This window comes from Felis catus, chromosome X (genome assembly GCF_018350175.1).
Source record: "Felis catus isolate Fca126 chromosome X, F.catus_Fca126_mat1.0, whole genome shotgun sequence".
In the NCBI taxonomy this organism is placed as follows: domain Eukaryota; kingdom Metazoa; phylum Chordata; class Mammalia; order Carnivora; family Felidae; genus Felis; species Felis catus.
The window spans coordinates 86,083,047-86,094,983 of NC_058386.1; positions in this window are offsets into that span (position 1 = coordinate 86,083,047).

Sequence of the window (11,937 nt, forward strand, 5' to 3'; positions counted from 1 at the left end):
CAATTATTTGTGTTTGTTTATTTATTTATTTTGAGAGATTGAGAGAGCACGCACATGTGCTTGAGCAAGTGGGGGAGCGGAGGAGAAATAGGGAGTGGGAGAGAGAATCCCAAGCTCACACCCGGCTTTCAGTTTGAAATCCAATGTGGGGCTCGAACCCACCGACGTGATATCATGACCTGAGCTGAAACGAAGATTCGGATGCTTAACTGATTGAGCCACATGGTCACCCCACAGCCCTTATCAGATTTTAGCAGATATTCTTGAATAAATGTTTCTTTACTGGCTGTATGCCCTTAGGAGCATTTCTAGATAATTTAGATTGTTTGATTAAACAACAACAACAACAAAAAACCCACAAAACTAATTTTTACCAGTTTCATTGGGGAGCAGATTCATAGAGCTCCTCAGGTTATCATGGCAGTAGTGCAACTTCTAGCAATCTTTATTAGTCACCTCCTTAAGGGCCTGTTCTACCTCAAAATGCCAGCAGTGTGAGAATGTAAGGGGGCATGAAATGGCCACTGAATGCTATGTCCATTCATGCACTGTTACATCACCCTCACCATGGGCAGCAATCCTTTGTCTGCATGTAAGTGTCCCAATTATCACAAAATGTGGACGTTCTTGGACTCAAGAACTACCAGTATGTGGCTAGAATCTGCCACTCACATAGGGATGGCACTGCATCAGTGGAATACATTTCAATGTCTGGTAGATTCCAGTGATAGCCACAGAGTGGCAGCAGAGAGCCCCTGTAGTCCATTTGTTAAGAATGGGCAGGAGGAACCAGGGCACGTGGGTGGCTCAGTCAGTTAAGCATCTGACTTCAGCTCAGGTCATGCTCTCATGGATCTTGGGTTCAAGACTCGCATCGGGCTTGCTTCAGATTCTTCGTCTCCCTCTCTCTTTCTCTCTGCCCCTCCCTCGCTCATGCTCTGTCTCTCCCTCTTAAAAATAAATAAACATTAAAAAATAAATAAATAAAAAGAACGGGCAGGAACCTTCCCTTGAGCTCTATGTTTTAAGTATTTGTCATACTTTACTGTACTATGAGGGGAGAACCAAATGGAAAACACCACAATTAGTACAAGGGCAGTGGACAAGTACACAACCAGGAACTCATCTGTTTCCTATGATGTAGTCATGTGGTTTCCTTGAAGCACCACAAAACAGCAGTGAGAGGGCCTGATGGCTCGTGGTGGGGTAAAGTTAACCAAATGTTTGACGTGACCCACCTGTAAGATTTATAAAATTTGCAAGGTCGGAGGCAATACTTCAGTTGGGGTCCTACATGCCATATTCCTAATTATTCAAAATGTGTAATTCAACCAATAAACCGTTAAAACATGTTACATCTCCTTCCATGACAAATAGACTTTCATAATGGCCTGAAAGGTCTGGTTTGGGTTTTGAATTCATGGACTGCTTTACCTTTTGAGCCTTCAGTGTGGGAAGAATTACCACCAACCTTCCAGGCCCATGGCCCTAGACTAGGCCTCAGGCATTCATTCACCAGTCTGCATTTTCTTCCCACCCCGAGTTTTATCCCCCACCTTTGAGGACTCATTTGTATGTATGTGGACAACCTGGGCCAATCATTAACTGTTCCTCATGTACAGCCCTGCTCCTGCCATAGCCACCTGGAAGTACATACACCAACAAGGCTGTTAAGCCACAAAGGATAGCCCCAACAAAGGGCATGCTGGTGCTGGAAGCAGGCTTGGGTCCGTTTGGATGAGGAGTTCTGGTGTCCCAGGTATCTCAAGGATGATATGGAGGAGGCTAGGACACTGCGTGTGCATTTATTCCTCTGGCCTCAACACTGGGCGTTTGGCCCTGTGGGGAGAACATATTGAGAAGAGAACCAAAGGGAGTCTTCAAAGCACGAAGTTCAGGAGACGGGCCTCTCTTGATAGGGTCTAAGAAAAATGTTGTGTTTAATAACTGGTACACCATGAACTAAATAAACAATCAGAAACAAAATGAGGGCCTTCAAATCACACTACACGGATGGCTGTCTATTTGCCCCACCCTTTCCAATTGCTTAATGCTGAGAAAGAGCACTGTATGTTCTCTCACCATGTAGTTCTAGCCATAAGGTGTAGTACGTGATAATACGTTTTAAACTGCCAGCACTGGTGAAAAGAAAAGTTTTTGGATGCATTACATTTAGTCACTTTAATAAACATTAATTGAGCACCTATGAAGATGGAGAACAGAGTGCTTGATATTTGGGGAAGGAAGAATAAAACCTTCTAAGTTTGTTGGTGTACCTGAGTGGCACAGTCCGTTGAGTGTCCAACTCTTGATTTCAGCTCAGGTCACGATCCCAGGTTCATGGGGTCGAGCCCAGCGTCAGGCTCCAACACTGAGTGTGGGGCCTGCTTAAAATTCTCCCTCTCTCCCCGGGGCACCTGGGTGGCTCAGTTGGTTGAGTGTCCGACTTTGGCTCAGGTCATGATCTCACAGTTTGTGAGTTCGAGCCCCACACGGGACTCGCTGCTGTCAACTTGTCAGTGCAGAGCCCACTTAGGATCCTCTCTCCCTCTCTCCCTGCCCCTCCCCTGCGTGTGCTCTCCCCGAAATAAGTAAATATTTAATAAAAGATTCTATATCTCTCTCGTTGTTCCTCTCCCCAACTCAAGCTCTATCTCAAGTTAAAAAAAACAAACCTTCTAAGTTTGCAATTATTCAGGATTTCACAATCCATATGAATAGGGTCAAGAGGGGTGGAGCAGTAAATACACATATATAGATTTTTGCAATATTAGTTAGAACATGAGATGTGCTACCACACAATAGGAAAGAAAGAGATATTGATGGAAAATACAAGCACCTAGGCAGCTTTACCTAAATGTAGGAACAGGATCTTCTATCATCAAACCTCTGGCCTTTCTCTGATCCTCCACTCTGGTAAACTAAGACTTCATTTTCCTTAAACAGCTTCCAGATAATAGGCCCATTTTCTCCCTCTCCTCTTTTAATTCATTGCCATTTTTATTAGGAAATATTTCAGATGTACACAGTCTATGGTACCGACAACACTACATCCATTTATCTACCACCCCACTTAAGAAATACATTACTGGGGCGCCTGGGTGGCTCAGTCGGTTGAGCGGCCGGCTTCGGCTCGGGTCATGATCTCGCGGTCTGTGAGTTCGAGCCCCGCATCGGGCTCTGTGCTGACAGCTCAGAGCCTGGAGCCTGTTTCAGATTCTGTGTCTCCCTCTCTCTGACCCTCCCCTGTTCATGCTCTGTCTCTCCCTGTCTCAAAAATAAATAAAACGTTAAAAAAAAATTAAAAAAGAAAAAGAAATACATTACTAATACAGTTGAATCCCACTGTGAGCCTATAGTGCGTTAAACTGCATCTTCCAAAAAGAGATTTTCAAGTCCTAATATCTGGTCCTTGTAACTGTGACCTTATTTAAAAAGGGGGGTCTTTGCAAATATAAGTAGGTTAAGGGACACAAGATGAGATCATCTTGGGTTAAGGGTGAGACTAAACCCAATGATTAATGTGAGTGCAAGACAAAGGAGAGGGAGGATTGAGTTACCGACACACTGGGAGGGTCATATGAAAACGGAGGCAGAGATTGGAGTTATGGTGCCACAAGCCAAGGGGTTCCAGGAACCATCAGAATCTGGAAGAGGCAAGGGGTATTCTCTCCTGGACCTTCAAAGGAAGCGTGGCTGTGTCCTCAACCTGTTTTCACCTGAAATCAGAACTTCAGAACTAGAGAACTGCCAGAATCAGCCCCCAGGGTGTGAGGGTATAGATTTCTGTTCGAAGCCCCCCACTTTGTGTACTTTGTTATGACAGGAGGAAACTAAGATGGCCCCTCCCCATTTGAATTCTCCTCTCTCCCTCTACACAATACATAACCACTCTCCTAGAATGCTCTTTTTTATTCCATTACATGCTTCTCTGCATGCTACATATGCATGCATTGCTCCAATGCATGCCTTTTACCACATATATATGTATCCATAATAAGTATGTTTGTTTTGCATGTTTTGAAAATTCATATACATAGTGTCATAATGTTTCTATCCTTCTGGAATGAGCTTGTTCCCTTATCCATTATTTTGAAACACCACCACCCAAAGTTTGTCCTTCTAGGAGGTCTTTCTGTGTGTCCCAGGCCCTTAAGAATTCCAGTCTCATCCCCAGCTCGGTCAGTCCTTACTGTCTACCTGAAACATCCTCACATCAGTGAATTAATGCTGCTCCTACCATAGGTGAAGCTTGAGGTTTCCCCTCATTCATTGCTTGAAATGTGTGGTTCTCAAACATTACTGAGATTCGGTACCACCTGGGTGGACCTGCAACACTGGGACTGCTGGCCCAGCATCAGGATTACCAAGTCAGTAGGTATGGAGTGGGGCCTGAGAATTTGCATTTCTAAAAAGTTCCCGAGTGATGCTGATGTTGCTGGTCCACATCAGCCCAGTACAACCCAGCACCATCTTGTCTCTAGGTAAGCTAGGTCATCCATCAGGTACTTCAAAAACATGTAGTAGGGACAGCCTTCATCTTTCTTTATATAAATTCTTTATAATTTTGTAATTAATTTGAGGATGCAATAAAAGAACTTAAAACAGGCTTTGCCAAATGGTTGAAAGTGATTCCTTTCAATAATAGTAAGGTGGGTCAAAACAAAAAGATACAAAGGTAGGTTTGAGTCAGCGTTCTACATCTAAAACCCTGCAGCTTATTCATTTTAAACAGGCTTTCATTTTTAATTAGAACAAATGTTGTCATATCTCTCAAAGGTGTAAAAAAAAAAAAGTGACATCACTTGTTTAGTGATAAACATTGGAACAAAACCAGTGGTGATAAAATTTCCATGGACAACTTAAAACCAGAAAATCTCAATTCATTGTAGAACAAACTCATTGTGGCTTCCTTCGTTCATGTCTTTCTATGCCTTCAAACTGTATAAGAAATAAGAGACAATAATTGAACTCGATTAAAATGCCCCAGTGACTTTCTAAGTCTAAGAATAGGCAATCCTATGTAGGTCTGTGCTAACAGGAGAAAACATGTTTTCCTCTTGTAACCCAGACACCTGGGTATTAGGGTGATCTTGCACATCTGATGTCCTCAATTCTGTCACACACCAACCTCATCTCCTATTTCCCAAACACCAATAAGGCTTGTCCTGTTTTGTTTTGACAGAACATTCTGGTATTTAGACATTTCTTTCCATTTTAAAAGACTCTTCTCGGGGCGCCTGGGTGGCGCAGTCAGTTAAGCGTCCGACTTCAGCCAGGTCACGATTTCGCGGTCCGGGAGTTCGAGCCCCGCGTCAGGCTTTGGGCTGATGGCTCGGAGCCTGGAGCCTGTTTCCGATTCTGTGTCTCCCTCTCTCTCTGCCCCTCCCCCATTCATGCTCTGTCGCTCTCTGTCCCAAAAATAAAAATAAAAAAACGTTGAAAAAAAAAAAAAAGACTCTTCTCTATCCATAAACTATCGTCTCTTCTTGGGATCCTAGATCTCAAGTCACAGTATCCGTAAAAGGAGAAATAGAGCCAAGAACAAAATATGCTGAATGTAGATCAACTTAATTATCAATCCAGAGATAAACAATAATCTTACCATGACTATTGTTTCTTTTTTCTTTTCATTGTCCCCTAAAATATAAAAATTTACAACTGAATAAATGGTTAGGTAAAATCATTAAATGTGATCCTAAATAAAATTCTTACGATAACCTGTGTAAGTAGTCGCATTCTCAAAAGAATTCTCTCCTTGGGGCGCCTGAGTGGCTCAGTCTAGTGACTGACCGACTCTGGATTTCGGCTCAGGTTATGATCCCAGGGTTGTGGGAGTGAGCCCCAAGTCAGGCTCTGCACTGAACTTGGATCTTGCCTAAGATGCTCTCTCTCTTCCTCTCTGTCCCTCTCCCTCACTCATGCATCTCTCTAATATAAAAATAATTAAAAAATAAAAAAGAATTGTCTCTTCGTTAGTCTAAGAGAACTTATTTCTCTGGCTAACTGACGAAGGCCCAGCTAGTGTTCATTCAAGTCCCTTCAGCCCTTTGTTCTGGTAAGTGTGGTGTTCAAAACAAACATTGGTCTCTGCCGCCAGGGCTGACACATTTCTCACTTGTAGAAGACTTACAGCTATAACTGAAAGGACTTGTAACTATGAATGAAGTACATTACAGAATGTGCTACATTCTGTAACAATATACATCATTAACGTTACACGGTCTGGTAGAACTAAATTTTTGACATTGGTTTTGTTATTTACTTTACTGGGGAAAGGTGTGCTGTTTTGAAGGGACACATGCACCCCCATGTTTATAGTGTTGCATCCACGCGACTCCTGAAACAGAATGCTACGGGCACCAGTGAGAGTCACAGCAAAGTTTATTACAATGAGAGGCAAGGTCGACCGATTGGGACCAACACTCTTGATAAGAGTGTGGCCCCGAACAGCCGGGGTACAGAGTTTTTAAAGCCGATCACATCGTTTTATCGTTATCTGGGAACAGAACAGAGAAACAGTTCCCAGATGAGTCAGAAACAGTTATTGAATGAGGTGATTATTTTAGACTTTCTGCCGCTAAGTTGCAACCAGTGGATCTCCTTGACCTTGTCTCTGATGCTCTTTTTTGAGCTTTTGTTTCCTTCATTGGTAAAGCCTGATTCACAAGAGTATGAAGTATGATTTACAAGAGTAAAAGCAAGTTGTTATCTTTTGACCTTCAGTGTCAGAACAAAGTTGTTATCTTTCAAGCTAAGCGTTAGCCCTACAGTACAATTTAACCCTTACAATAGCAGTACTATCAACAATAGCCAAAGTATGGAAAGAGCCCAAATGTCCCTCGATGGATGAATGGATAAAGAAAATGTGGTATATATACATATATATACACATACACACACCACACACACACACACACACACACACACACACACACACAATGGAGTATTACTCGGCAATCAAAAAGAATGAAATCTTGCCATTTGCAACTACGTGGATAGAACTGGAAGGTATTACGCTAAGTGAAATTAGTCAGTCAGAGAAAGACAAAAATCATATGACTTCACTCATATGAGGACTTTAAGAGACAAAACAGATGAACATAAGGGAAGGGAAATAAAAATAGTATAAAAGCAGGGAGGGGGACAAAATAGAAGAGACTCATAAATATGGAGAACTAACTGAGGGTTCCTGGAGGGGTTGGGGGAGGGGTGGGCTAAATGAGTAAGGGGCATTAAGGAATCTACTCCTGAAATCATTGCTTCACTATATGCTAACTAATTTGGACATAAATTTTAAAAAATAAAAAATAAAGTTAAAAAAAAAAAAGAAATTCAGAAACATAACTGATGTATGTGAGGCACGGTTGGGTGACACACAAAGCTACACACAGATACCTGGGTTCTCAGGGATTGCTCCCTTCTGGGTCCAGATTTTTTTCAGGTCCTTTTTCAGGTTCTTCACTTCTCATCACTTCTACTTTCTTTTCCTCGCCTCCAGCTTCTTGGACCTCATTATCAGAGCTTTCATATTTATACCCGCTGGCTTCATTAGTGAAGAATAATACGGACTTCGGGACCAGAACTTCACGGAAAAAATAGCCCAATTTATAATCGGTGGCCACGTCCAGTACTCTGCCCTCAGGATAATCAGGAGGATAGAAGTAGGTGAAGAAGGAACAGCTGGGCATCTTCCTAGTGGTTGATACACTTCTTCGGCCCTCACATTTCCGCAGCTTGGTCGTTTTCACGGTGACATTTTTTCCCTCTTTCCAGTAGATCTCACACCCTGTGCTACTGATAATTTCTGGCCCTTTGGAGAAGAAGGGGTCAGAATCATCTGGGTCTGATCGCATTCGGTATGTTTTCGTCAGGACTTTGTTGAAAAAGTATTCGTTTGACCTAAAGATAAATCCTATGGTGAAGCTCATTGGTTCGTCAACTTCCGAAAATTTAATTTTTACATCTTCCAAGTGCTGTAGTACAAGCTCATCATTTCTTCGGATCATCCTACCAAGCGTCTTCACATTTTTAAAAGCCATCAACCAAAAGTGAGGTATGCCATCTGCTTGCCCTTTTCCTTCAGGCTCTCTTTCCATTTCCCCCGCCCCGCCTTCCTGAACACCTACTTGCCACTGACATTCGCCTTCTGTGGGCTCATGGATTGCATTGATGATCTCCGATCTCTTATCAAACAGAGGTTGGTAGAAGGCAGCATACTTTTCCTCAAGATCGTGAAGATCTTTATAGAACTGAGCTTCTACTTGCGCATATTGGGCCTGAAGGTTTTTGAGAGCGAGGACCTGCTGCTTCACCGCTGAAGGCAAGTGCTGAGCACTGCCTGCCTTTGAGCTGGGTGCCCCAACGGGAGCTGCAAGGGCCTGAGGACTTGACGGCCACTCGCCAACCTGAACCTTGGCGGGTGCACAGGCTCCAGCCTCCCAGAACTCAGAGGCATCACCCAGGGCCTCGTTTTCTTTGACCCGGGCCTCTGCTGTAGGTTCCCCGGCCTTTTGGGATGCAGCCCCCTCTTTTGGTTCCTGCGGCCCCGGCGGCGAGGTGCCCTCTGCCAGGGACTCACCCACCCCGACCTCTGCTTCCTCTCTCGGGTTCTCCTGATCCTGGGGTGCTGGTCCCTCTCCAGGGTCCTGGGATTCCCGGGAGTGGCTGCTGACCACCACGCAGCCTTCGTGGGGCCCAACCAGGACATGGTCGTTATCATGGATACGGTGCAGAAGAAAATGGACCAGAGTCCTGAAGAGGGACTGAAACTGTGCCACGGGGGCCTCGGGAGCACCCGCAGGGAGGACTTGTGGGCCCTCTTGGCCATTGCTGTCTTCCTCCTCCTCTTCAGTCTCTTCCTCTTCCTCCTGATTGTCTTCCTGGTTTTCGTCCTGCTCTTCCGACTCATATTCAGACCCCACCCTGGTTCCCAAACTCAAATTCGAAATCTTGAGATGGGTAATCATAGTCGTCCTCGTCCCCAAACTCGAACTCGAAGTCCTCTTCTTCGTCGTCTTCGTCCCCGTCCTCATCTTCGTCTTCCTCCTTGTCTTCTTCCTCTTCCTCCTCTTGTAGCAGCTTTACAACCCAGCTCTCTTCTGCGGCCCAGGTGGCCTCCTGCCCATCCTCCTCTTCAGGAAGGGCTCTGGAAACCTCTCCGGGAGGCAGGAAGGCCGCACCCTCCTCGACTCCGCCCTTCCCTTCTGAAGGTGACCCCCGGACCCCGAGGGGCCTGGGGTCCTGGCCTGCCCCATCACCAGCTTTGTCCTGGCCACCTAGGACCAGATTTTGCTCCTCTGTGGCAGCCATGGCAGGAGCGACTTGCCAGTCAGTGCCTCAACTGGAGCTTTGACTGGACTGCAGCCACAACTTTGGTGAAAATGGCGTCCGCTGAAGTGACTGCCCTCAAGGGGAGGCTGTTGGCAGCAGGGCCTGTGCCGAGCCGGTGGGGGCGGCAGAGAAGATGGCTTCAGAGGACACAACAGTCTGTGAAGGTGCCTGTGGAAGCCCCGCGACAGGAAGGGCAGAGGAGCAGCCCAAGGAGCGGCCGAGCCAGACCCCGCCTCAGATGGCTGTGGACGCGGGGGGCGGGGTGGGGGGTGGGGGGAAGATTCCGTTGGGATGGTGACGGGAGGAGGAACTTGGAAGGGTCAACAAAGGGTCACTCCCCCCATCGCCAGCTCGAAGCTCATTTGCTGAGAAGCAATGACTGACATGCCCAGCATCCAATGAGTGATCGAGGTCCCCGGCTTCCCTCAAGGCTCTGGTATCCTGTGTTACCCTTCAGTCCCACACATGTCCCCTTCCTTTTAATTCTGTGATTGCAAGCAGAACCTAGTGTCCCTGTAGGGCGGCACCCTGGGGTATGCAGACTGCGTTTTCTTCCCCAATTCCTGCCCCGGGGTGGCTCATGCCAGTAGAGACACAGTTATTTAAGAAAAAAATAAAATAAAAAGGTGCGTAAATCAAATAACGGTAATCAGTAATGGTAAAAGACCTCCCATAAGAGAGAAAGAGAATTTGGGTGTTTTAACTTGCTCAAGCTGCTTAGAAAAGAACGTACAAAGTTGAAATGGATGTCATGAGAACAGAGAATGGAGGAAGTTTTAAAGTAGGAGGTGCAAGGTGATTCATGGATGTGCCCCAATTCACTTCAAGCCTCTAAAGAATGAATAAAGAAAGAGAGTTACTTCGTGTAAAGAAAAGCCTGGGCTAAGCACAGACTATGGACTGAATTGTGTGCCCACCCAAATCCATACCCACAGTGTGATGGTATTTGGAGATGGGGGGGGGGTGGTCTTTGGTAGGTAATTAGGCTTTGATGAGGGTGGGGTCCACTTGTTGGGATTAGTGCCTTTATCAGAAGAGATTGGAGAGCTTGCTCTCCATCTCTCCGCCCCATCCTCCCCCGATCCCCTTTTGTGAAGACACAGAAAGAAGGCAGCTACCTGCAGGCCAGGATGAGTGTTCTCACTAAGAACCTGACCAGATAGCAAACCCCTCCCGCCCCCCGACCTTGGACTTCCCAGCCTCCAGAACCATGAGAAATAAATGTCTGTTTTGTAAGCCAGCCTGTCTATGGTGTTTTGTTATGGCAGCCTGAGCAGACAAATACAGCATGGCAGACACTGAAAGGGTAAGCTTCCTAGAACGACCTCTCAGTCAACAGTACGAGACTTTTTGTTGTATTAAGCCCTACTTAGCCAAGACTTCATGTGTAAAGATTCTTAAAGCTAGGAAGAAATCAACAGTCATTTTTTACTAATTCCATCTGCTGTTGCCACTGAGCACAGAAGCAAGCCCGGGCGCTAGTTGTAACTTCAAGTTCAATAGAACATGAGCTATGTCCCTTACTGGAGACACACTCTCTTTGATTCTGACAAACACGAAAGTGTCACAGATGGGAAGCACACATTCTGCAAGTGTGCTACGAGAATAATCATGAGGAGAGCTGTTGCAGCTACTCTGAGATAGTATGGACGCCTACCGAGAATTTGGTTCAAATGTCAAGACCAGTGGCACCACACACACCACCGAGAGGATATGAAAAGTGTATTACTTACTTACATAATGAGGCTTTGGAGCAGAGAGCATGACAGGCTTCCCAGGCAGCTCCCCCAAAAAAGCTTGAGACAGACAGGAAAGGAGACTGGTTTGGGAGTTTTATTGTGGTTAGTGGATGGGGGCAACATGCGGGTTTCCATGTGCAGGCAGGGGCTTGTGTAGTTTGAACCCCACCCATCCAAGGGCACCAAGGGAGAGAACACATAGGTGTTTTCACAAGCTTGCCCAGATGTGGGGCACTGGGGTAGAGGGAGGGCTAAGTTTTAAAAGCCCTCAGCCATGAAACGTCAAAGAATGGAGTCAGACCCTTTGTTACAATTCACTCCTGACATGTGACTGATGACCACCAAAATGGGCTGCTTCTATTTAATTGAATTTGAACTCATGGAAGTAAGGCATTATGGCACTCTGTGAGTCCTGCAGCCTGAGGCAGGATAGGGAGGTGAAAGGCCCCTTGACTGCCTGTTCAGGAGCCCAGCAGTGTGTGTCCTGAAAAGCGAAATGAATGCCTCGGTCACTACCAATGACGTCTGGGACTCCAAAGCAGATAAGGGGTGTCTTGGCGAGGCCTATGTATTGTGGCTTTAGTATATGCTGAGTTAGGTGTAACCTTGATTTATATTTTAGGAGACCACGGGGCAAGAGATCCCCGGAGTTCTCTATCCCAAAGGGGACAATCTTGAACAAGGAATGGCCGTTGCTGCCATTGGCCCTATCAGCCGGCCAGACAAGGACAGTGGCCCTATAGTCTGTAAAAATGTGCAGATTGGGCTGACTGTTGGCAGCACATCCAGCGCTAAGGTGACTGCCTGAAGTGCAGTCAGTTGTGCTGACCGTGGGTCCCTTCTTACATTAGAGATGTCCTGGTTA